This window comes from Pseudopodoces humilis, chromosome 1 (assembly GCF_049639895.1).
Source record: "Pseudopodoces humilis isolate 2021_Gansu_Grassland_sample_001 chromosome 1, ASM4963989v1, whole genome shotgun sequence".
NCBI lineage: Eukaryota > Metazoa > Chordata > Aves > Passeriformes > Paridae > Pseudopodoces > Pseudopodoces humilis.
The window spans coordinates 38634944-38662122 of record NC_142200.1 but is presented as its reverse complement, the minus strand read 5'-3'; the positions used below and the strand labels follow the sequence as shown (position 1 = coordinate 38662122).

Sequence of the window (27179 nt, the reverse complement as noted above, 5' to 3'; positions counted from 1 at the left end):
TCACTCCTGCAAACAGGTATGACTTCATACACTATTTACTAGAATTCAGGGTATAAACAGGATGTTTTCTACATCAATTGCTAAGTGGGAAATGCTTGGGGGCTAAAGTCTAGCAGGGGGATGAGAAACTTCATTTATGTACATCCTCGAATTTTTAACAGTTAAACTGGTGTAACTGTGCTTGAAAATCTTCTCTTCAGTTGAAATTAATGAATACAAATCTAGTGGTTTTTTTTCTAATATCAGTTGACTCTAATTTGAGTCAGCAGGCATTAATACTTTAAGAATACCTTTTATAAGGCATAGATAGAAATTCACAGAAAGGTAGCTGAAAGGATAGTTTTGTTAATTTGGTTTATTGAAAGAGGAACGTTCTCTACAGTAATGGAATTTCAGTGGAAGTCTGACAAAAAAGTATTTGTGTCATTTGTCCATTTATTCTTGGCTCAGATTTTGAACTCAGTTCTTTGTGCCAACAGAGTACTTGGGGTTTATGCCCTCTCTAATTAAGTGAATTTTACACTGAACAGCTCTTGTTTCTTCTGTGGCTAAGTAGGAGTTGTCTCTTGGCAGAGTATATTGATTTGGTGCATCAGTAGACTGTCAAATAGCTCCTCTTTTATCTTAACACCAAATTGTATATTTTCATTCTATCTTTATTTTACTTTCATTCCTGTTTTTTCCCCTTCACATTCTGTTGACATTTACCTCTGCATCAACAGTGAAGGTAATGGGAAGGAGTAATTTGTTTTCTGACAGTATAGAACATTTCATTCCTTTTTTTTCCTTTCAGTTATTTATGTTCTATTTCTATTTTGTTTTCTTATGACTTTCTGTATGGATTACTTTAAGATGTGCTTGCTACATGGTAAGTCCATAGAGGGAGGGTACAAGGGACATTTCTAGAAGCAAAGCATGCCACCAGACTGTGCTATTTGGCACAGGTGGCATTACAGGGATTGCTGCTTCCTGGAGTTTTTATTGAAAACAGGCTTTGATGGGGTGGTTGCTATAGGTTCTGGACACAGATTTTCTTTGGTAATACACAAGGAGATGGAACTTTCCAGACTTCATGTTTGTTAGGGCACAGATATTATTACACTGTAGGTCAGTCTGTCAACAGATGGAGCAGGACCTTAAGGGGTTCTGCAGTTTCCTGGCTGCAGATGAAGGATCACTCCTGGCAGAGTTTGTCTAGCTTGCAGCTAGAGTACTATGTCCATTTTTAGGAGCCCAGCAGAACAAAGACAACAATTAACTGGGGTGTGTTCACAAAGGGCCACTGAGGCAGCTGGGGAGCCTGTTTCATGTGACTTCCTTGGGACAGGCTGTTTAAGGAGGAGAGGTCTCAGTACTGATTTTCCTGTAGCACATGAGAAACGCACAGCTCTCTGACAGAGCAGAGAGACTTGTTTCCTTGGGCAACAAAATGAACCATGAGATTCTGCCCTTAGTGTAGCTGTGGGACTCAAGTATGTGAAACTGCACTTTAAACTGAGGGTAGAACTTGTCTCAGTGTACATTGCACTCCTTCCCTTACCCGCTGGTGACCTCTCTGCAGGACCATTTCTATTGTAGGACTCAGACCACGAGGAGATTTTTGCATTTATGATATATTTATAGCTGTTGTAAAAAATGAGCCCTGATGTCGTGGGGGATGAAAAGCTCTCTTTCACCTCCGGGTGGCACTGCTTAAAAACACTTCTGTTTGCTTTAAAGATCTCTGTAGAAACTGTCCATGGCACGTTTCACAACTACAGTAGTTGGCATCATCATGCACAACAGATAAAGTGGTAAGTGAGGCAAGCTTCTGATCACAAACCACAGAGGGAGCTCAAGGGTTTTGTCACTTTGCGCCCATTTTCTATACACCACAATTTCACATTGCTGTTTTTCTGAAGACATTTTATTAGTATACTGATTGTTTTTCTGTATGTTACTTGATAAAGATATTACTACAGTTTTTACATGCCCTGTTTATATGAAGTTATGCTTACCTGCTGATAAATGATCAAGGGAGAATCAAACCAGGTAATACCCTCATCTACCTGTACAGAACAGATACTGTGATTTATGCTCTTACTTATAACAAACATTATACCCAATAGCAGGGAAGGAGTTCCATCTCCAAGCTTCTTAGAAGTCATAATTCAGTATCTGAAAAAAAAAAAAAAATCACGATATTAAAAGAAAAAATTCTGGTTCTCATTTTACTTGTATCTGGCTTTCAAGTTGTTGGAGCACTGCTGTGTTAGTCTCTTCAGAACTGCCCATGTGACTACAAGAAGTGGAGATGAAGTTATTCTCAATGAAAGCTGAAAATATCACTTTTTCTGCTATTTTAAGGATGATAACACAGACTATGAAAACCACAAGCAAACTGAGACTACTGGTTGTGTTTCCTAGCCACAAGGTTGCTAGGACATTGTCACCTTTTACACCTTGGCTTCCATAATCCCATCTCAACAGCAGGTCCTCTCTTTAAATGAGAGAAAATTTAGGGCAGATGCAGAGCTATGGTGTTCCCTAGATTCTGCAGTCATTTACTTAGGCAGGGGAGAGGCTACTTTATTTCTGCCTTTAAAAGAGTCTCTTACTGATCTGTTGATGAAATGTGGAGGTAGGATATGGGAAGAGGTCTGAAGAAGATCAAATACACAGTGGGGGAAGGAGGAATTTTTGCTCCACTTAAAAATAAAATCTTATGAGATGAGTATTTATTTCTTTTAATGGTAGATCACTGTAAATTTTGTAACTCTTAAAAAAAATTAATGTAGATTTAATTTACTTTATGCATCTCTAAATTTTTCATTTTCTTCTGGTGCTGGAAAAAAATCTGCAAAGAATACTGAAAAGAGAAGGAAAAAAATACCTCAGGAGTTGGCCAGGGTATATGCTTTGGTATCTTATTCTTTAAAACCAGTTTCTATTTCAGACAAGAAGTGTTCATCTACACACTAAAATATGAATATGTTGTGTGGTGTATTTTAGGCATTATATTATGCCCTGATTCACTGTCATGTTCCTCTGTTTGCATGTAACTGCAACAATTTAAATGAAACAATATTCTAAACTAGAGTGATTCTCCGTAATATTCTCAGTAATACGTTATCATGCCTGTCATGTAATACCAAATGAGTAATATAGCCCTTTGTTACATAATTTCATAATTTGCATAGATTGTTAGGCCTGAGTGTAGGATTTAGAACTGCTCCTAAGCTCTCCTAAATTTCACTTGGATTTTCACTCTTCCTAAGCCTTCAGCAAATCATGTACTTTTGAAACAGCAAAGTCCTTTACCTGATATCTAACTTTAGCAAATAAATCTGTCCCACTGTGGTCAGAGGCATATGGCATTTCTCTTAGTCACTGTACCCTCAAATAATTTGTATCTCTGGTGCCTTAATCTTTGCCTTTTCCCACATTTGATACATCTAATACAGTTTTGCATGAAAATGTTATAAAGGTTCATTAACTAATGTTTGTGCAATGTTTCACATGATACCCATAAGCTATCATATGACTTTTGGAGGTGTAGAATAAGATCTTGAGTAAACAATGTTTTCAAAAGCTTAAATAACAATTTTCTCTATAGTGTTGAACTATATTGCGAAAGAGAACATTTGTACAAGGCAAAGTGTACAAAAGACACAGGTTTCAGGCTATCATTTGAGCAGCATTCAAAGATTACCAACTGAAACTCTGACCAGGGAATAATCAGGCTGTTGCTTAAGTATTCAAGATGTGTTTGCTGTTGCTATAGGTGATATAGAAAATGATACTGAACTAACATCAACATTTGTTTTCAGGTAGGGCAATAGCATTTGGAACACACTGTGGCTGGAGTATGTGTGAGCAGAAAGAAGCAGTATCCATCACTTAAACACTGTCTATCTGACTTGGTTTATCTCTCACCTGTTATAACACTTCAAGGATCGTGGTTGCTATCAAATTGCTTCCCAGAGCACCAGGTAATACCTCTTTCACCTGTTTCCCAATTATTATTCTATAGCATGATAGTATATCAGGATGAATTTATATTCTGGTTACACTGCAGCATATTATATTTTTGGTTGTTTGGATTTTGGTTTTTTAAGAGATTGTGCCAAAATATTTGTTTTTAACATTTTGACTATTGTTAATTTTTTTTTAATGCATACATTGTTCTGATATTTTCTCTGTCAGCCTAGGAAAGATGTACTGATACTTTTAAATTTGACTGGGAAAGTTAATCACATTACTTTATATATAGTTTTCTTACTCTTTAATTCTATATCCACAGGATCAGAGGCCTAGCAACTTTCTTTCAGTCACAACCTCTTTTTTCTTCAGAAAGTGACTATTTAACTGTTTAACCTTAGGTGCCTATATTTGAAATATTTTGTGTTAGTGATAATGAATACACCTTCAAAATAGATCAGACTAAGAGATGCCACTTTAAAAATTATAGGTTAGCACATGCTGCTAAAGCATGAGAAAGAACAGTTCATACTATGCTTCATAACTGTCAATTGCATTTTTGCCTATTCTAACTATTTTTAGTGAAAATGCAATACTTTATTTTGTTGAAAGCTATTTTTCAGAGTTTTTACCAATTTCACCCCTTGAACATCTCAAATGAAATTAAAAGAGTTTAATTTGCAGAAACTTTGACTTAAAATTTTTGAAGCCTCCTATAAATGATGTTGGGATATAGACAAACTGAAACAATTGGCTTCCTAGGTTAGGTGTTAAATTTTCTTCCACATTTTACTTAGCTCATGAAAAAGATAGTGTCTTATGCTCAGGGTGCCAGCAGTGATCCTGAGCACAGTAATTGCCTATTTTGTTCTCCTTTTTTTTTTGTCACATAATGTTATTGCCTCTTGGCTGAATATGGGATTTACATTACCAAGGAATGGTAGCTATCTGTCAGTGCTGTTATATAGTGTTATAAATTCAAGTTCATGGATTTTTCCAGCCTGGCAAAATATACTAAGTGTTCCATCCAAAATCCATGAGAATGACATTGCTAAGTGGCCAGATACATGTTAAAAATATTGCTTTCAACATTAGAGAAAAACAGACAATATAGCCTCTTCTTTCTCTCTAAATTAAAAAAAAAAACAAAACTGCCTGAAAGATCTGCAGCAAAGTGCTCCATCTTTGTGTGTCCCAAACTCCTGTTCTGGGAGATTGCATGTATGGCTGTGTACCTCCTTTAAGAATAGGATGACAAAACACACAAGCTCTGTGTGTGATTATTGGAGGAAAAACTCTGAAAAACCTCCTGAGAGGCCAGATATTTGCTTTGGAAGCTTCTTTATTCAGACATCATGATATGCTTGCTGTATTAGTTGGGCTTTACCATGAATTTCCAGTGATCTGCTTGAAGTGTTCTATTTTGAAATGAGAATAAAGTTATATTCCTTCCATTGGAGTATGTTTGTTTTTTCTTTAATTGTACAAATCTTGTTTTACCAGCCTTTAAGTTTTCACCCAGCACATGCTGATGTAGACCACTGTTGTCTACACAGGAAAAGCATAATGATTTTGATGAAATGATGAACAGTATAAACAGTAACATGCAACCGCAATTGTAGAGCAAAGCTTACCTACCAGTGTGAAATCAGGGTTTCACTGTGCTAGGCATTGTATAGACAACTTGTTGAACATGATTTCTCTCTCAGTACTCAAAGGCTAAATACAGAGAGGCAAAGAGTGATGAAGGGGTAGAAGCTTTTTACCTGCCATACCCTTTAGATCCTATTTTTTAGTCTAAGTGACATAGTTTAGAAACTTTGAACCATGAAGAGCTGTAGGGATTAAGGTTGTAAAGCAGACATTAAAGATCTAAAAAGATAATCTAATCATTTTAGATAGAAGGGGTTAGGTGGAACCTTTTCAGTCAGGTACTTTATTTTTGTTTTGTAGTGCATGAACCCAGTGTACTCAAAATCAATAAGGTATCAATTTATGGCTAACACATACAGTGGTTTCAGAACATAAAAGAAAATGTTTGATTGAAGGAGTTGCTCTGTGTAAAGAAATCAATGTGTCAATTTTAATAGTATTAAATTGTTGCAAAAAATTTCTTGGATACAAGCCTTCAAAGTGCCGGGCTGGGAAAATGGTGCCTTTCCTTACAGCTGGACTTGCATCTTAGTGTAGAGAGATGTATTTTGTTATCCCCATTGACAAAGAACAAAGATGAAATAATATGCTTGGATAATGTTATCATTGATCTCACTTTTTGGACTCAGTAAATTAAAATGGGAAACAGTGAATGAATGATATTAGCTTTTTATATTGCTTTAGGATGATAGAGACCTGACTTGAGTTTCTTTGAAAGTCAAACTCAAATTTTGTGTTTAAAAAATATGAAAATATTTGTGCCAAGTAGGACAAGAAACAACAAGAAAAGCCAAGAATCACTCCAGAATAAGAAGCAGTAAATGCATTTTACTGAGTTTGCAATGCTATGGACCTGCCTTATTGCAGAATTGAATTTAGCAGCATGATTTTATTTTGATTTTGCTCCAGCTATGCCATGCAGAGATAGTTTTGAGATGTATGTCAGTGCCAAATCTGAGTATATAAACACAGCAAGTTTGTCTTTGCCTTTCTAGACAAACAATTCTGGAGACTCAGAATTCTCCTGTGAGGTTCCTAGATTCCTGTCTTGGGACTGCAGATACAGTGGCTAGGTGAATTTAAGTATTATTGATATGCTTAAAAGGAAAATACGTTGTACTTCTTTTGATTGTGCTTAGGGGCGATTGCTAATATTAAGGGGAATGACATAGCCATACTCCTGTTTATAAGGGTGAGGTTATCTTAGCTAACCTAAGGTTTACAAAAAAACACACTCTCAGATATTATTATCTTCTTTCCTATGATATAAGCAATTTTATTTACACATCAGAAAGGGAATGACTTGTTTGTCCAGTTATAACCCTTTAAAAAATGCCTTAAGGAGCCCTTTCCTTGCTGAAGAAATTTACTTTTTGTGCCATGGCAACAACATGCTTTCAGTTTCTTGGAATGTGTTCTACTGCCTTGGTATCTGTTCTGTCAGCACCACCTGGAAAACAAACAGCATCCTTGGAGACTGTAAACTAAACACAGGAACACCACAGAGTTTGTGTGATTGCATTTTGTGTTCTGATATGTGATAAAGATCACCCGGGAATGGCCTGTCAAGTCATAGTTGTACGGTATTCAGTGATACAAGTTGCTACCCATGGGATTTGACCCAAATGATAGCACAGAAAAGTGTTTGCTGCTGTGCAAGGAACAGATTGTTTTAACAATAGAAATATGACTGAAAGTAGATGATAGAAAAAATGTAAGACAGCTCTGGTTTTCTTGTTTTCCTTAAGCTTTCTTTATGAAATGCTTCAAATTAATAAATAATTGTAAAATTTCATTTTCTTTCTATCTAATATGCACATGTTGTGTGGACAGTTCAGATAATGCAGAACAAGGCAAAACTTGAGAATAAGTACCTGCTGATGGTTTAAAAACAATAAAAGAGAACTTTTTTTCCCAAGAAACTGAAAGTGTGCACTGGAACATTATTGTAGACACATTAGAGCATAATTTTTAAAAACATTTTAATCCTCATAATTCCTTTTCAGTGTCTGTCTTGCTCTGCTGGCCATAATCCTCCATATTTCATGAAAACCTCTCCATTCAGTGGCTTATTTCAGGAATTCTTTTCTGGTCCATTCAATCTCTCCCTGATCTTACTGGTGGGAGAGTGAGCAAGCTTGGCTGGTGGCTGAGATTAAACCATGACAGTGATACCTTCTTCACTGTACTGGAAACTGGTCTGTTCAGACCTTAAATATAACTTAATCTGTGCTGGTTTAGTTGAGTAAAAGGAATAGCCAAAAGCAATGAACAAGAAAAGTAAAATAAAATAAATTTAAACAGGAATGATACTGAGAATTAATTACTGTTTCTTGCAAATAGGCCAACATAGCTTTCAGGCAGTGAATTTGAAAGGAAAAGGTTGAAAGTTGGGTTTTTCCCCCCCAAAACTTGAAATTGTGAAAATCTTTGTCACATCTCTCATGGATGCTCAAAAGTAAAAATAAAGGAAGGAATAAGGAAAAGCTAATGGAGAATATATTCATCAACAACTGTTGAACACTGTGATCTGTAAGCAACCTCTTAGGATGCCTCTGATAATTTGGAATTTGGCAAGTTAGATGGGCCAGAGAAAGTATCTGTGAGAGATGCTGTATTTATGGCCTTTCTCCCTAAGATTCTGCTGGTCAGAGATTCTTGCTAAGCTGCTTTTTGGTCTGGCTTAGCCCCAAAGGTCTTAAGTTCAAAGATTCATTTCTTCACAAAGATGAAAACCTTGCTTTTGCCATCCTGGCACAGGAGGATAGCAGCCTGTAAACTGGGTATTGTTGCTGTGAAGGTCCAAATAAGTAATGGTATTTTATTGCAGTGACTTAAAGCTAACACTCTTTCCTCCACCCCCAGGTTTTTTTGATGACCCAACAGAGCTGTTTTATTCTACCACATACCCATGTGTCTGCTGCTGAAGGATTTCTGAAGACTTCATGTCACAGTAGAGCTGTCTAATAGATACCTTCTACCACAAATTTTTAGGGTGAACTCTTTGAAACATAGCACATTAACAGCAACCTTCAGAGTAACATTCCTTTGAAGCAGCACGTTCCACATAATTTCTGTTCTGTTCATGCCTTCTCTGCCCCTTAGCCACAGCACATTCTGCTGTATCTCATGCCAACATTGCTCATTCTGATATATTCCTTTAGTAGATTGGAGGTAATTCAGTTCTGGGCTTTTTAAATGTCACAAAAGTGTTGTGAATTTCTTCTGTGCCTCAAAAAGAGCACAGTCATCAGGAAAAAAAAAAAATAGGAAACAGTCAAACTGAGAAGACCAAAGACTATGCAACAACACAAGAAAATATGTCCTAAAATGTCTGTATCTACTACCTGCATTTTCCAACAGCACATCTGTGATACAGATCTTTTTCCCAGTGGTTTACATTTGCCAAGCAGTAAAAGTGTACTTTTTCCAACCGTTTGAATATGCAGGCCCACTCATCTTAAAAATAATTCAGCTTTGAGTTTGTCTTTTTTGTTCCTTTGACAGCTCTGTTACAAAGCAGTGCTCTTCTCAATGTGAGGGTGCTTTGGTCCCCTTCTAAGCATCTACTGTGCATCTTCTGATAGTCTCTTCAGTCAGCAGAGGTCCTATTGTTAAGTAGGGATCTAGGTCCCCAAATTCAGATGGTACATTCTGAAAAATTCAGACCATAATTGTGTTTTGTTCTAGGAGGAGAGACACTGTAATATGTTCAATGTTATATTTGCACTTCGTTGCAAATGTATTTTGACCTTGTTTCTTTGCAGAAAGTTGCTGAGGCCTTTATTCTAACAATGTACTTCACTGTTAGAATCAGGTACCTAAATTTCTTTTAAATCTCAAAATTTACAGGAAGAAAAGGTCAAAGAAAGAGCCGAGAACTGAAACCACACAATAAAAAAAGCTTTAAAAATTTATTGTATTTTCTCATTGTCATCAGCCGAAATTGCAATTATTTTCTAAAGAACAGTTTTATCAGCATCTTAGAATCCCCCAAAGAGAGGATTCTCTAGTGCATTGTAAAATTTTAGATAAAAGCATTTTATAATTTTTGCATTGTTTAAGATACTGTACTTTTAGAGCATCACTGCATGTGCTATTTTAGTAAATAGAATATACTCTCTACTAACTGTGCCTTTTTCTTCTACTTAACAACCTCACTTGTACAGTTTAAGAAACTTGCTTAATTAGTTCGTTACACATAATTAGTCAGATCAGGAATGTAGCTATTTCTTATCAGCTTTGTGTTTCTCCACAATGTTAACTCTGGTCATTTACCATTTACATAATCTTGGTTTTGAATTTTGAAAATGTTTGTGAATTTCTATTTTGACATTTTTACTAAAATAGTTAGGGCAGATGTAGTTAGAGCTTCATTTATTGAAAAAATTACTTCTGAAATGTTTCTACAATTAGAAAACATTCAAACCTTGTTATGGATAAACAGAAAAAAAGCATGTTTTATTGGAAGCCTGAATGGAGCAACATCTAGAAAAGTTTGAGCAGGAGACAAGGAATGTTGAAAGCTGCCACACTAGACAGCTCATGCTAAGTTTGGTAGTAGTTGGAGGTACTAAACATTGTACATGATCTGCCTGACTTAACCTTAGGCTTTGATCTTGTTAATCACTTAGGAGTTTTCCTCTCCTTAATTTTGACTTCTGGTAGGCCAGGCTACAAACATAAACTCACCAAATAAATATTTTAATCCACTGGGTCTTCCTGTCAGATCAGTTGGTAAGGCATTATAATAGGAGCTGAACCATTCAGATTGTAGGAACTCTTATATCAACACTAGGCACAGTTCTACATGTTTGGGTCATTTATAGCTCTACATTTATTATCATGTTGCCCCAGAACACTGAATAGTATTACTCAATAATGAATAAAATCTGGGCTAACTGAAGCAGGGAGAAAAGGATACTGGTGAACAGGAAATGCTGAAAAACTCTTGCCCATTATGCAGTTTCCTTCATGTGAAAGATGCACATTCATAACCTTCCCTTTAGCTTTCTGGTTGAGAATTCTGTATTTCATGCTGATTCTAAATTTCTTGGGACTTGTTGGACTGTGGCCTGAGTGTTGGTCTGTAGGCAAGTGTTAAACCTAGACATCACTGCTTGGGACAGTGACCTGCTGCTGAGATCTCAGCAGCTCCATTTTTTGTGAACATTTGCCTTCTGCTGGCTTCCCATAGACTTTTCACTCAGGTTGCCCAAAAGATGTTTGATGGCCTGCTCACAGATAGTCTTAAGTACAGATTAAAGCATTAACATCTTTCATGTGGAAAAAGGAGCTCTCTTAAAAAAAGGCTTGGATTGTGGTGGAAGCATTTTTTTTAGACTTAGGTCAAATATGTGAATATTCCACCTTTGTGACTTTTCATCTTTTGAGGACAAGTTACAGAAGAAAAGACAGTTTGTTATTCCAGTTGAAAATTTACTAACAATTTGTAGTGTTGAGTATAAACAAAAACCTGATTTAAAACCTGTCATTAAACCAGGAGCCTGTATCATGCACACTTCTGCTTTTTGGAAGAAGAAAACAACATATGACACAGGAAAATCAAAGTATTCATTACAATATTGGGGAATATACATACACTGTCTCAACAAGTACAGTTTCATACCTTTGATACAATGGACAAATATGCACCTAAAAATTACATTTTGGCTCCTAGCAACTTAAGGGGTTTGGGTCAATCTTGACTATCTTATTCAGACAAAGCAAATCCCAGTTTTTGTAGTAACCGAGTGGAAACTTAATGGAAAAGTTTTTTTCTGTGTAATTCTTTCACACCTAAAATGATTGTCAGTGTTGCACTTCTGCTGAAATCTCAGAACATTAGAGTTAGTTTATTACACCCTTCTCTTGATGAATAAGAAATTCAAAGCATATCTCCAGTTACACTTTCAGGCAGACATTTTGTTTGAAGTATGTTTTATAACTTATAGGCGAACTTAAGCCAAACCAAAATATATTTTGTGGTTTAGCTTGTGACATTAAACTGTTGGCTTCTCTAGCATGGCAAAATGGAAAGAAATAAGTCTGTGACCATTTCACAACAAGGGAGAATGCCCACTAGGACAGATGGCTTACTTGTGTTCAGATAACTTATTTTTTTTGAAGGAGCAAGACACATATTAGCTTAGAGGATGCATATTCTTTGCTTTCCAATTAGTCTTTCCAAACCTAACAGATCCAGGCTTAGAATGTTCATTCACCTTGTTGCATAAGCTGCTCAATTATCAGTCTTTAAAGGACGGGGCTGCAGTTATTTCAGTGAAAAATGAGAATCAAAGTGTTGTGAGAGTTGCCTGCAGATTGTTTAATGGTGGCTTCAAAATAACAACAAGGGTAGAGAAAAACTAATTAGCTAATTTATTCAGATTCTGACACAGCTTTTGTGCTGTTTTCAGTCTGAGCTCTGTGGTCCTTAAATTCTAACAGCTGTTATACAAACTTATATCCCATGACAAAGCCTATCCTTGTCTTTTGCAGGATTAAAAACTGTGAGTGAGCATGTGTTAGATATCTAATGTCCTTAATTCATGATTTTGTGTGCTAAAACCCCCAAGCAATAGTACTTATAACAAAAGCTGCTGCCCTTTTTGCACCTTAGTTTACTTGCTGTGTGATTAGGGATTACAATAAATTTTAGAGAGGATTATTTGGATTTCTGGAAACAGTCTAGCCAGTAGACAATTGCTGTCTCTTATATGCCAATGTCTGTTTGAAAGTCTTTGCATTCCAATCCTCTGTCCAGTGTCACCTTGTGGAAAGATGTTGATAGGTAACTCCAGCAGCAGTGGAGAGGAAGAATCTCTCCTTCCTTTCCTTGAGACAGCTCTTGCTTTTTGGCTGTTTCTGTGCCCCTGACACCTTAACCCTCACCTGATACTTTTGCAACAGAAAAGGACACGTGAAAATTTTGTTTTGCCTCTAGACTGTTGCCTAGATGAGGATAAACAAGTAATGCCTTAAAGCAGAAGGCTCTGCTGTGCTGGTGGGATTACTTAAATTTTTCCCCTCCCAGGTGGGAGTAATTTCATTACTTTTTGCAATGAAACTGTACTTGTTGGCTTTCTGTCACTGAAAGGGATAAAAATCCTGGGAACAAAATTTACTTGGTATTAGTACATATTTAGTATGTGAAAGATATGTTTCCAAATCTAAAGATAGAAGGAAAAAGTAAAAGATAAACCAATTCAAAGTACAAGAAAGACATGGACCTTCTGGCATGAGTCCAGCAAAGGGTCACAAAGGTGATTAAGTGATTGGTGGAGCATCTAATATTTAAAGAGAAGCTGAGACTTGGGTTTGTTTACCTTGAGAAAAGTCAGGGGAGATTGTTAATGCATATAAATAGCTGATGGACAGGGAATGAAGAAGATGAAGCCAAACTTTTCTTCAGTTGTATCTAGAAAAAAAAACCCAAAAACATCACCAATTGAAATACGGGAAATTGCAGTGAAACATAAGAAAAACCTATTTTAATGTGACGATGGTGAAACACTAGCACAGGTTGCTCAGAGCCAGTGGTGTCTCATCCTTGGAAATATTCAAAAGCCATCTAGACATGGTTCCAGGCAACCTGCTGTGGCTGATGCTGCTCTGAGCTGTGGGTTGGATTAGGTGACCTCCAGAGCCACTTTCCAACATCAGCTGCTCTGTGATTCCAAACAAACTGTCTTAATAGTTAGTCCGTTGATCCTGATCTGAATGGACACCAATATCTGCTTGTTTATGCATTTTAAGAGGCATTTGTAACAAATAAATGAATTTTTGATGCACAGGTGATTTAGTCTGGATATTAAAGGACTCGCTGGTACTTGCTTTCCTTCTTGTAAAAAAGAATTATATTCTTTACTCTGTAAGTCAATGCATTTGGCAGTATGCTCTAACCTAATTTTGCATCTGTTTTAAAGTAATGATAGGCTATAACTGCTTTTATAAAGCAAGAATTTGCACAGCATTTCATAATATTTGAGAAATGGGTCTGTGCTGGGATCTTGAGTGTTAGAAAGCTGGAATACTTCCAGAAGCTTATAAGATCTGTGTTTGTGTTATGATGTTCACATGTAGAATCATAAATATATCTGCAGCTGTGCAACATGAGTTTCTAAAGTCATCCTCTAAAGTTTAACTGTCAGCTTATTCTGAACAGATGCAAAAAGAATTTTTTCTTTCTTGCCTGGTTTGAAACCCAGTATGATCATTCATGTGAAGCAAGTAAATAACTATTTGCATTACATGTAGTTAAAGAATAATATACCAATCAATTCTGAAAACTGAGCCTGCAGTTCTATATTTGTGTCACAGAAATATTAATTCTCTTGAAGCTAACATTCCTTCACAGGCCAAGTCAGAGTGAAAACCACATGAAAAATGTTGAAGGGTGCAAGTGAGTACACTGGGAAGTGATTTATCTCAGCAGGGAGGGAGCTAATCTCTTTCCAGTTTTTGTCTGGAAATTTATGGGTTTATTTCACAGATAAAGCTCTGGCATCAAAGACAAACTGAAAAGAAGCACTGCAAAAGGCTTATGGGTGTGGACAGTATTAGTCAGTTTTAGCACAGGAGCATATTTTGTCATCAGTTATAAGTATCTTGATGAAGTTAAATGATATGAATAACTTTTTATGACATTTCAAAGGTACCCCTTTTTTTAGCTGTTCTCGCAGTCTGATATTAAAAACATGAGCAAATATAAAATGACAAATGAATTAATTACAATTTTCAGATTAATATGTTTTGAGCTTGTCCTTGCCAGAGGTTGGGGCTGAGACAGAAAATTTCCTGAGCATTGTACAGCCTAGAGCATTTTGCAATTGGATGTATCCCAGAAATACTGCAAACTTTATGCTTTAAAAAGTCAGTCTCATTCTTAGATGTTAATAGAGAGCTCTTGAAAGCACTAGCTTAAATTCACTGTTGGTATAATTTGTTTTACTCAAATCTCTCCTTTTTAGAAAGAAACAGCAGGATTCCACAGAAAAATTGAAATGGGCTTGTTTTCCTTATACAAATTTTTGCATCAGCATTTCTCTTTGCTGAAGTTAACTCACTTTAGCTTTGCCTGCCTAGAATGGACAGGGCTGCTCCCTCATTTCACAGTTCTCTCAGGGTTTGTTGGTTTTCTTTCTGTACCTTGTTTTGATATAACCCTTTCTTTTGTGGATATTTAACTATGCTATAGAGTTTCTGTTTTAGGACACTAATAACAGAACAAAAGCCTAGGTAATGCAATGCTACTTCTTCATAAAGTTTGGGGAAGATATACTTTTTTCTTTGTATTTGTCCATTGACTTCACATTCTGAACTGAGCAGGATGTAGTGGCTAAATTTGATTCTTAGATGGGTACACATTTGTTATGCAGTGACCTCATTTGACCTTAAACTCAATTTTCTTCAAAAAGAAAAAGTTGCCCTTTAAAATTTAAATATATTGGCTAATTACTGACATTGTTGTGAGGAGGAAAAGATTCAAGCAGTGATTTGACACATATTTTGTATAAAAGAGACATTACTCTTTATCTTAATCCTTTGGACAACGTGCAGTAATAATTTTGAAGAAGTACGCTTAATACTGAATAATATTTGCTGCCTTTCTTTTGAGCATCTCTGTTACTACACCTATGCACTCCCAAAGTAATGTTTTTGGTTTTTTTTTACTTTTTGATGCATCAGTAGTACTGAGCTGCTTGTAGACATTTGTTGAACAGCATGATTATAGTATCACAGAAAGATCCACTTCTTCTTCTGTTGTTGCAATTTGCTACAAGTCCTCGGGCTTTTAGGAGAGTAAGGCCAACTTATGTCAGCTGCCATATGGCAAGCTCCCAGTTATGTAGTTTTTATGATCTTGTTTTAAATATCAGAAAAAACAGCATTTACTTTTTAAGATGTGATCATAACACTGATTGTCCTGTCAAACTCCAATCATGGCCTTTTCCCATCATACAAGCATTTTTGACATTTCAGTTGGGTTTTTTTCCCTCATTTTCTGTGAATCCAGAGTTAAAGTCTCAAAAGAGGGGGAAAAAATTGGGCACCAACCAAGAAAAAAGCAGTTCAAAATATTTCATTTAAATGGTTTGATATGTTATTTTGATTGTGATCTTTTCTTATTTTACCATTTTAAACATATGGTAAGTTTCTAAAATAAAAGTGTCTTTTAACTAAAGAACAGAAACTTCATTTAGAAAATACAGAATAAGTTGTTTTAGAGATTGATTTATATATTTTTTAGCATATTAAGTATTGGAATGCATTGAATCAAATTTCCTTTGAACAGTTTCAGTTTAGGCAACTGAGTTCAAAACCCTTGGTCACAGTATTAGTTGAATTTACTTGAGTGGGATTAATTGGGCAAAGGACACAGTTTGTGTTAGTTTGTGGACAGGTTGTCTGAAATCAACCAGTACCAAGGGAAATATTGCTCTGACTAAAGACTTCCTATTTTAAGAGTGAGGATTTCAGCTCTGAATCCTTTGAAGATAATGAAAGAAAAAAGTATTTTTAGCCTCATTTGTCCCTTATCTCCATCTGCTGCTAGCAGGCATTGTGTATAGAAAAGGAATATTTATGAGGCAGTAATTCTCATGAAACACCTTGATTTTCATCTAGACGAACTGCACAAGCCAGGAGATGCAGTTTCTGAATTCAGGGATCTGTGTTCCTCCTGGGGAGCAGCAGTGGGTTAGCCACTGCTAAGAGCCAAACACCCACCCAGCTGCTCACCCACTGCTCCTCAGGGGGCAGGGGAAGAAAATAGGATGAGGAAACTGGTGGGTTGAGATAAAGTTAGAGAAACTGCATGCCAATTACTGTTGTGAATAAAACAGCCCTGAATTGGGGAAAATGAATTTAATGTATTTCCAATGAAAATTGATTCAGGTAGTGAGAAAAAAAGGCAGCCAATAAAACAATCTTCTCTCTCCCTCTTCCAGGCTCAATTTCACTTCTTTCAGATCCTGCCACCCATCCCACAAGCAGTGAAGTGAGGGAGAGGGAACGGACGCAGTCAGTCCCTAGCACATCCTCTCAGTCTCTCCTTCCATCTGATACCTTTCCTCTCCTCTAGTGTGGGTCCTTCCATGAGCTGCAGTCCTAGAGGGAAAAAACTGCCAAGGCATGAGGTCTTGCCAGCCCTCATTCAGATCTCTGCTTTGGTGTGGGCTGTTCAAGGGGCTGCAGGGGAGTTCCTGCTCCAGCATCTGTAGCACGTCTCTCCTTCTCTTGCATTGGGGCTTACACTGCTTCTTCTCACTCCCTTTTTTTTCTTCCTCCTCTGCCTGTCCAGTTTTTTTTTTTTTTTTTGTTTGTTTGTTTGTTTTTTTCTTAAATATGTTATCACTGATGTGTGAACATGATGGGTTCATCTGCGTCCTGTGTTAGGTCTGTTGGAGCTGACAGGAATCAGCTGTGTCCAGAGCAGGGCAGCCTCAGCCTCCTCCCATCCCTCCCTTTATCCCCCCTGCTAGCAAAACCTTGAAATGGACAACCAATGCATGAGTTTGTCTGTCTGCAACCCTGACAATAAGTGCTTTTAAAAATAAACCGGGGAATATATCTTTGCTATATGACATGAAAGGTAACAGGGTCTAAAGCAGCTGAGGAAGTAACAAAACTTTGAACTTGACAGAATAAAAAAGCCCTTTCACTATCTTATAATAGTTTGTCTATCACCTGTCTGTCTATCTATCTATCTTCTATCATCTGTCATCTATCATCTATCTTTTTCTGAGTACACATATATAAACAATTTGGTCCTTTTACAAAGACTGTTATTACTAGGTATTAAAAATGCTTTTTGAAAGCAGATCACTTATGAGTCATTATCCCTTCCATGATTCTGTTCTTCAGCTCTGAGGTTTACACTTCTGTTCCCACTTGAATTGACAACAGAAACAAATATGTCTTGTGTATCTCTATAGTGTGTGCAATGTGATGGGGAGCACATGCAATATAGAATGAAACTGAATTATTGATGATAGATGAAAGATAAAGCAAAATGTATCAGTTCAACAAAGCTCTGATGTATTTAAAATTAAGAAAATGCACAACTGCATTGGGGAAGGACAAAAAACAGTGCTAAAATTCAAGCAAAATAATGGGAATTAAGGGCCTGATGGTATGTGCATGTGTGGAGCGGACTTGGGTATGGTTTTTGTTTGCCAAGCTGGTAGAAATGGCCCTCACAAATAAAAATGAGCCTAATTTGAATTAGCTCCTTTTGTAGTTGTACAGACATATTGCTATTAGTACTCTCTTGACTTACATTCTTGTTTCTACAGATATTTTAGGCTACATCTTGACAGGGAACTATTTTTTGAGTTGGAAACAAGTTTGTTGTTACTTATTGCAGTGTAAACAACTTAATGTATGTTAGGAATTATCTCTCAATTTATATTTTCAGTCTGAGACTATCCTAGGGAAATCTGCAATTTAAGGGATATCAGTGGCAATAAAAAGAAATCAGTATCTAAATGAAAATTTGTTTTTTAACCCTGTAATGGGGTCTTACCAAAATTATTCTTCATCTCCATTCCCCTCAGTTTCTGAAAGGAGAAAAAAGTGAAGGACTACTATTCAGAAAACACTCTGAACAAAGCATACTACGTTTTATTTTTCTCTGTAGTTCAAAAATGCGAAGGGAGTAACTCAGTTCAGCTTGAAGTTACACATCTTACAAAAATGATGCAATGACTTTGATAGCCTCTGATATCATCATAAGTGCGTGGATGATGTGGTGTAACATGTACTGTGTTTTTCAAGCGCCAAGTCTTCTTTCCAAAAGCAAAAATTAAGCCTAAAATAACACTGAACCACTAAGACAGTCTAATTGCTAAGAGACAGTTCGCGTGACCAGATTATAGTGTGTCACTTCTTTTTACATCAGTCTCTTCTAAGTAAACAGACATCCTTCAGCATCTGAGTATTTCCCTGTGGCAGTCTGCTAAGAAAAACATGAGAGGAGGCCTATCCACCACGACTCTTTCCGCTGGCTGTGATTTATTTGAAGTCACAGGGATTGCTTATCTGCCCAGATAGAGCCGCAGAGCCTGTGCCTGCCCGCTTGCTCCGAGTGGAGTGCCCATTGTTCTGTCACACCACTGGAGAGATTGCCAAGGGTTGGCCTCGGCTGGTGACCTTATCAGAGGTGATTTTGCAAAAATTTACTGGTTTGTTTCAGCAATGTTCAAATGATTTTCTGCGAGCTGCTTTCTTTTCTTGACACGTTCCAAGTGAAAGCCACAAGGACTGTGATTCCAAGCAGAGGTTGTACCAGAGGGGCTTTTGTATTTCTGAGGAGTTTTCTATTTTTTTCCATTCTCTAAGGCCTTGTGCTGTCTTCTGATTCTCCAAAGACAGCCATGGCTGTGCCTGCAAAAAATGAGTGTCAGCTGCTGCTCTTCTGAAGAAAAGTGTAACTGCATAAATATGCCTTTAGAATCCTATGGAAGCATGGCCAATATTTTACTATATAAAGCATGCCTTTTTTGTCACTGTGATAAATTATCATTACCAAAATGTTTCAAGAATTGATCTGAATATATTTCTCTGATTCAACATCCCTTTAGACAGTATTAGATCTATATAAGAACACTGTTTTCCTTCAGTATGGTCTGAAAATCTGAGCACTTTTTCTTAATTAGTGTTTGAAATTGTCCAGAAATTAAGGAACAGTACCAAAAATTAAATCATCAAAAAGTTGTCATTTTTTAATTTGGAAAATAATTTGAAAATAGATACTGCTCAATATTCAGTAGAGTGAAGATAACAGCATGAACACATTTCCCAGAGTAGCCCAATATAGTGTAGCTGTAACCTGAAGGGGAGTGGGGTGTCTGAACATACCTCCTTTCCAGCTGAGGCCACATTCACAGAATCACAGAATGGGTCAGGCTGGAAGGGACCACAGCAGGTCATCAGGTCCAACTTTCCTGCTCCTAGAGCACATGGCACAGGATTGCATCCAGAATGAGCACCTGGGTGAGGGAGAATCCACAACCACTCTGGACAATCTGTTCCAATGCATGGTCACCTGCACAGCAGAGAAATTCTTGCTTATATACAGCTGGAATTTCCTGTGCCTCAGTTTCTGCCTGTTGCCTCTTGTTCTATTGGTTGACACCACTGAGAAGAGCCTGACTCAAAACCTAACAGTTGATGGGAGAAAGAAGGATTGTTTTATTTGTCTTAAGTGAAGAATAATAATAGTAAGAGGAAGGAAGCTTGAAAACATGTCAGCTTTCTGCTGCAATGGAACAGCAGAAACAGAAACTTTATAAACTTTTATTGACAGCCAAGCCCTGCCATCATTCCCCTCTCATTAGTTTTTAATGATACATTTTCTTCTAAGTTAACTCATCTGCTTTTTCTTGGCTTTGTGATATTTTATTAGTGGAGAAACACCACAAGGACCAGTCTGGGGCTCAGATCCTTTCCATTAAATGGGAAGTGGACAGATCCATTCCATTAAGAATTATATGTATTAGATTTTATCTGTGTCAAGCACAGAGTAAATTATGTGACTAAATTTGCTTAAGAGATAGAATAAAAAGATAGTGGATCACCTATTCTTTAACTTGGCCAATGAATGCTTTTCTTTTTTTAAAAAATAAAATTTTTATATTTTATCTAGTATAATATCAGAGTCTCTCATGATGAGACTTTGAGTCTCTTTCTCATATTTTACTGAAAGAACTTGGAAACAGCGATGATTCTTTTTACCACTCTGTGGTCATGTATTCATCTCACAGACTTCCTACTAGTAAATATTTTTATGGCTTTTGGTCTGATTAAAAATTAATAACTTCAACAAAGATATTTTATCAAATAAAAAATACATAATTTTGCTAGCGAACATTTAATTAAAATTAAGTAGTAAGTCATGTTTATGTATAATATTTAGTCAATATTGCTGTGTGTAGAAAAATTTTATTGGAAACATTTGGAGCTTGATTTAGACAAGTGAAAAGATTGATATATGGAGAATTGGTGGTGATAACAGCTAATATGTTTTGATTATTTTTGAAACAGGTAGACATTGCCTTTCTATTTTTTATTGAGTATATAACAAAAAATCTTTGTCAATCTAATGTCACTTTTTAGCATTATTTGAGATTAGAAACAAGCACAATGACAAAATTACAATGCAGAAATAGAGGCTGGAAATCTTCACAAAAAAAAATCCTGCATCTAATTGGTTCAAAATTATATATATATATATAAAGATTCTTTGATAAAACACCAGTTCAGCATATGAGGGATTTTAAAGGAATGGACTTCCAAACCAAAATAAAATGAAAGATAAGCAACAGGTCTAGTAATATACAAGAAAAACACCAGAAAATGACCATTTAATCTAGAAGATATAAAAATAACTAAAGATATTTGAGTAGAGCTTCTCTTTGGGTGTAGGTGTGTATTTGTGTATCTACACACACCCAGTTAGACATAAACATGCATATGCAGAAATACCTACCTAAAATGTTTATATGTAAGTGAGAGTAAATGCAGAAAGGGAAAAACCGAGTCTCTTGGAGAGCTAGAGTAACAGAAGTGGTGACTGACTTCAACTTTAAATCTCAGCATGGGAATCCTGGGTTGATACTAGGAACATATATTTGGTTCCATTTTTATATCTAATATCTGTGTGACAGCCAAATAAAAGTCAGTAGTACTTGTATTTTCTCAGATCTTCTTGCTTGTACCGAGAGTTAACCCAACTGATCTGGATTTTACTGGGGATAGAGGCACAGTGAGTGATACAGTGGCTGGAGGTAGATGGGCTGTCTCATCCAGGCATGCTCAGATTTGAGTTGGATATTTTGGCTTCTGAATCCTAGGCAGAAACAGAGCCTTTAGATGTATGTGTGTGTATGTCTATATCTGACACTTTTTTTATGTCTGTCAAAGAAATGGGTATCTAAATCATGGCTTAAAATTAGGTGTGTCTTGCCACTGGGCATTTGTAGCTGTGAAGTCTGTTGTGGAATTAGATGTTGTGCACTCATCAGTCCGTTCTGATACCGAACCTAGACAGGAGGAGGAGCACTGAGCTGCTACAATGACTTGCAGGCTTCGATATACGGATTTAAATCCTTGCTCTAAATCAGGCACTGAACTGGAACTCTGGAGAGGAAAGAGAGCTCTTTCCTCTCCAGAGGAATGGGGGAGAGCAACAGCTGTCTGCCCAGGCTGTGAGAGAGGATGGCCAGGTTTCTTCAGGCAAGATTGGCAAAGCAGTGACGAGTTTTGAGTTGCACCAAGGATAAGACATTAAGCAGCTTAGTGTTGTCAGAGCTGGGATAGTTGTACACGTGTCCAGCAGCAGAGCTGTACTGTTAGCAATTTGGGAGCCTCAGGAGCCTGGGCACCTGCAGGAGTAGGCAGCAGATCAGAGCAAGTGTTTGAAGATGTAATTTTTTTACTTTAAAACTTTAATTTTGTAGGAGGCAAAACTGTAAAATAGCTAAGCCATCAAGGAAATAAGACCAGATCCTAGCAAAAGATTTTATTATGTCCCCTGGAAGGAACCAAAAGGTCTGTCCCTCATAGTCTTATGCTGCTGGAGACTACTTTATGCTTCACAATATCTCCACAAAATAGGAAAGCTAAGGCCATTGCAGGGAATTTCAGGTAGACAAACTGAGGCAAATGGCAAGGTAAGGTGATAACAACTTAGCCAAGGAACTCCTGTGCTGCCTGCTTAATCTCTTCTTTGGCCATGTTCTTTGGGACATGCAAAGAATAATAGTTATAAATTAACAGATTGTTAAGAAATACAAGGAAGGTAAAAAATCATAAAAAAAGATTGTGTGACAACCCTAGCTGTCTTAATAAGTGAAATTTTCAGAAAAACATTAAGATTTTATGACCAATATAGTAAGAAATCAATCTTTAATAAGTTGACAGCACTGATTTGATTTGCAGTTAGTTGTAACATGGCTTTTTTTTACAAATCATGGTGTGTTGAGGTTGGTTCACAGATGACTGCATTATTAATTTGGTGAAAGGGTTGCAAAGGTCATGAAAGCAAATATTCAGGGAAGAAAAGAAATTTTAAAAATGTTGTAAAAGAAAACTAGGGATATGGAAAAATTTCTAGTCACTTTTTGTCCTGTTTAAAGAATTTGAGCCCTGTAGGCATTCACATATCACTGCAGTGACTTGTGTAAATGTAATGCAAACAAATAAGAATGCAGTCTAGGATGGCTCTTTTTTCCAGATGTTCACATTCAGAAAAAATGAGAACATGGCTGACCCTTCCCTTCAATTAATATAAACTACAGAGCAGAAAGTAAGTGTAGATGGTTCAATACATCTGAGGCAAGAAAATAAGGAAAACTTATCTGAGAATGGTTATGCATTTAAATCTGAGATAGGCTATGCATTCCAGAATTAAATTCTAGCTCAGTTAAAGATGATGGGTTAATTTGTAGTTCTGGAAGGCCAGACATTTCCCAGAGGAATCTGTCTACTGAACACAAATGTGTATTCAGATTTGAGTTAAAATGTAGTGGTGGTCAAAAACCAGAACAACTCAAACAGGAGTTTTTCAGTTCAGCTAACCATTCAGGCAGAGTTCTCTTAAAAGCAGAGCTTTGTCTTTATTTTGTTTTGTTTTCCTCCACAGAGGAATACTTTTTTTCCTCATTTTGCATCCTCAGCTGTTGGTTATCAAATCTCTGTTGGAGAATTTAATGAATAAAAGTCTGTGAGGATTAACTTGATAAGAAGTTCATGTATATCAAACAGTAAAATGCTGTTGTAATGTGGTGGTTCAAAATCTTATCAGTAGTAACATATTAATAGTGCCACATTTTTTGGAAAGCTTTGCTGGAAAGGATGTAAACAGTCTGGTCATACTGAAGGGAACTTAACCCAGACCCCTGCTTCTAATGTGATAATTTCCTTTTTAGCTTGATAGCAGTTTCCTAATTCCATACCTTACTGAGCAGTCCAATTAAAAAAAAAAAAACAAAACAGAAATATAAGAGCTTCCAGGGACTTGGAAATATAAGGCACATTATCAGCATTTTCTTGGGGCATGAGATCAACAGTAATAGTTTAACTGGTGTAGCAACTGCCCTTTCTGAAGAAGTGACTCACTCGTGAATGATAAAAGCACTGGAGTGTTAGCTGCTGCTCCATATGGCTCGACTTAAACAAAGGGTGTCATTCAAGGGCACCAGGATTGCCAGGCAAGGAAGTCCTCATCACACACAGGGCTCTGACCCTGCTCCCACTCAGGATAATGCTGCAGAAAAGGCTGCTTATGTTTCTCAACCTGGGATGCTGGTTATCTGCTAATGAAAAAAAAAGATATATCAACAAACATGTGAATGTAATTGCTAACATACTGTTTCTTTCTCAGGCGTCATTTCTTGGGTATGGCGGTCTTGAGAAACACTGAGGTCTTGTAGAAGGAGGTGGAAAGCCTAGGTTATATTTAAGTACTTTAAACATTTATTCAGTTCAGTTACTGAAGCAAAGTCCATAGAAAGGAAGGAGTAATTCAAAATAAGGAAGTGTAGTGATAAAAGTATTTGTTCCAATTATTTTGATGCTGTATTTTTCTGGTCTCATACAAAGAATTTTGGAATCATTTAGAAACTTTAGACGTAGAAAACATCCACTTGAGCTTTGGTTCAGCCCAGGTAGGGCTGAACTCAGCAGGTTATGTTTCCTTAGGGTACTGGACTCAGGCCTTTAGCCTCATAGGATGGTGCTGCAGGCACTGGACCTCCAACTGGCCGTGTCTCTTGCACCGCCTTCCTAGAGGACAACCTTTGGAAAACAAAAAAAAGAGAAAAGTCCCACTGATGCTTGGGGTCATTAGAGTAGATCCTTTGTACTTATCTGGCATGATGTTTACAAAGAGCCAAATGTGAGCTTTCTTCTTTTTGCGTCTTTTCAGTGAGAGAAGAGACCTCTCACTGAAACTTAGTGGCAGTCTCACAGTGATATGTTCCTAATTTCAGTTATTGCCCAGTAAATAACCCTTAAAAAATAGGACCAAGGACCATATTGAGTGCAGTTAAGTGCAATATTTAGTATTAGAATATAGAATTGAAGGTGTTTTGGAGATAAACAGGCTTGTAATTTAAAAGTGAGAATGACAGCAACTCAGAAAAATTGTAAACATGCTTGCCATTACAATTTTAATCAGTGATATGTTTTCTCATGTGGCCTGATTTCGATTGCTTCAATTTTCTGGACTAATTTTATATTCACTGATTTTTATTTTTGAAAGATATATATGAAGAACGACTGTTGTCCAGATATTAAGGCTAAATTCTTATTGCAAAATTTTAATAATTCCATGAATGTCAGCCAAGTTGCCCACACAAATGGATGAAAGGTGTTTCTGTATCAATATTGATTGCTTTAGAACAGTGATGATTTTTTTGTGACTTGTTAGCTTTAAGCCTTAATAAAGCATAATTCTATTTTTACGATAAAGTTGATGATTTCTTCTATCTTTTCAGAATATATGAAGTTTTTGTAGTACAAAAATGAATGCAGTGGACCTTTAAGTTACAAAAGTCTGGACAGAAACTTTGCAAGCCTTTTGAAGTCCTGGAGACATAAGAGGCATTTACACTGTCAAATGGTGACACTTGATTGTCATCTTCACCAGGCCCCAGCAGCATGATCTCTTGAGTCCCCAGTTCTAGTGACACCCAGAAGTCACTGATGGATTAGCTGTTTATTGAAAGTGTCTTTGCATGCACTGGAACATTAATGAGGGTAGCAACGATGTTTTATATCCTACGCTGTAGGGAAATCCAACCCAATATCAATTCCTATTACAAGCAGTTTTAAGACATCAGAATAGCACTTGTTTGTCTTCTGAACAAGTGTAAACAACAGAATACTGACTAGAATACAGGCACAACAGCTAAAATAGATTAAGGACCACAATAATTGTATTTATATATTACTATAAAAAGCAATGTTTATAGCGAAATATCTGTGCAACATTATAATTTAATCTTTGTACCTGTGTATCTTGTGAAAGTGGAACTGAAGTGGTATTTTGCAGCTTCAATAAATGTTGAATTCTCTACTAAGGAGACCGGTTAAAAACTCATTACAGCATGTAGTAGTAGTGTTTACTGAGCAGTGTTTTTGTTACTGTTCTAACAGCTAGTTTTGGGAGCTTGGTGTAATCCTGATTAGGCAAAGAAGCTTCAAATCAGATTATACATCTGGTGGCAATTAGATGGAACACTTACCACCTGGGAACATAGTATTTCCACTGAAAAAAGAAAAAAAAAAATCCACATTCCAGGGCATAACTAATATACAGTTAAACATAATCCTCCTATCTCTTCCTGAACTATATTCACACACATTAATAGTCATGGCCTTTTTTCCAACACGAAGAATGCCATAAAGAATGCCTTATGGATTACAAAACTCCTTCAGACTGTCATGTTTTACTAACTATTGTTAGAGAAATTCTGGAACTATTTTCATTGTTATCTGAATATAGAAAAATATGGGAGAATCTTTAGCACAAAGAGAATCAACCTGAGGAAGTGAATGAAAGAAAACAAGGATTATCTAATAATTAGAGATAGTTAATAGTCTCAGAAGGTGAGTGATAGAAACTTCATTTTTAGTATATTAAAATTTTTTATCACTAAAGGATTTAGTTTGGATGATAAACCTACTCTGGCAAGGAGGTAGATTAGATAACTCACATTGCCCACCCACATTTTTATTTTATGCGGTTATGTGACTTTCTTAAGCAATCTAAGTAAATAGAAAGTTATACAAATGAAATATTTAATAGGTAAATAGTGTTTTAACATCATATAAGAGGACTTGCTGGATGAGGTGTTAGACATTCTGCTCTGAACAGTGGCTGCTTGTGGTGAACCTGGTCTGGTGATTCACATTAGCTGAGATTAAGCAAGAGGATTATGATGTTTTTTCAGGCTGAACATACTTGGAATAAGACTAAGGATGTTGTTTCATGCGGCATAGACAGCCACATGTACAATTTATGAATCTCTGAAAACAAACTATACTTTCTTTTGTTTACAAAGGACTGTGGGTGAGTATGATAAAATTGTATGCAATGCTTACCAGCTCTATGGCATTGAGGGTATTATGTATTTAGAACAAAGTGTTCCACTTAGTGTCTTTATAGAATTTAGCTTTGTGCGTAAACACTGCATGAATAGTTTTGTTTATAGAATGCAGGGAAAAGACGAAGTTCTGTTTTCTTTTCTTGGAGAATAAATTTCTCAACATTTTAGTTGCAGAAATATCTTAATAGGCATCCTATTTCATGTAATATCAGCTATTTCTTAATTTTAGAATATCATTTAAGTATGAAAATTGGTTGTACGTTTATGATTAAATTAAGGTATTTTGTGGTGGCGCATAGTATGAAAAAGTCTTCTACAATAAGTTGATTGTTCATTGTTGAAACGTTTTCTCTTCATAAAATGTAACTATAAGGAATCTTAAAGTTGCAGAAGCAATTTTTGCTATTAAAATTAATGCTAGAAACATGGTGTGCCATATAAAGGTATATC

At 36.5% G+C, this 27179-nt stretch overlaps 1 protein-coding gene across 1 annotated transcript in view; it reads left to right on the top strand.

Annotated features, from left to right (window-relative positions):
* The window catches only part of RP1 (RP1 axonemal microtubule associated), a 204109-nt gene that overhangs the window by 12952 nt on the left and 163978 nt on the right, over window positions 1–27179 (top strand). Inside the window, exon 3 of the mRNA XM_088065349.1 lies at window positions 3810–3971. The gene's annotated coding sequence lies outside the window, so the exon portion shown is untranslated. The remainder of the gene's footprint in view (window positions 1–3809; window positions 3972–27179) is intronic.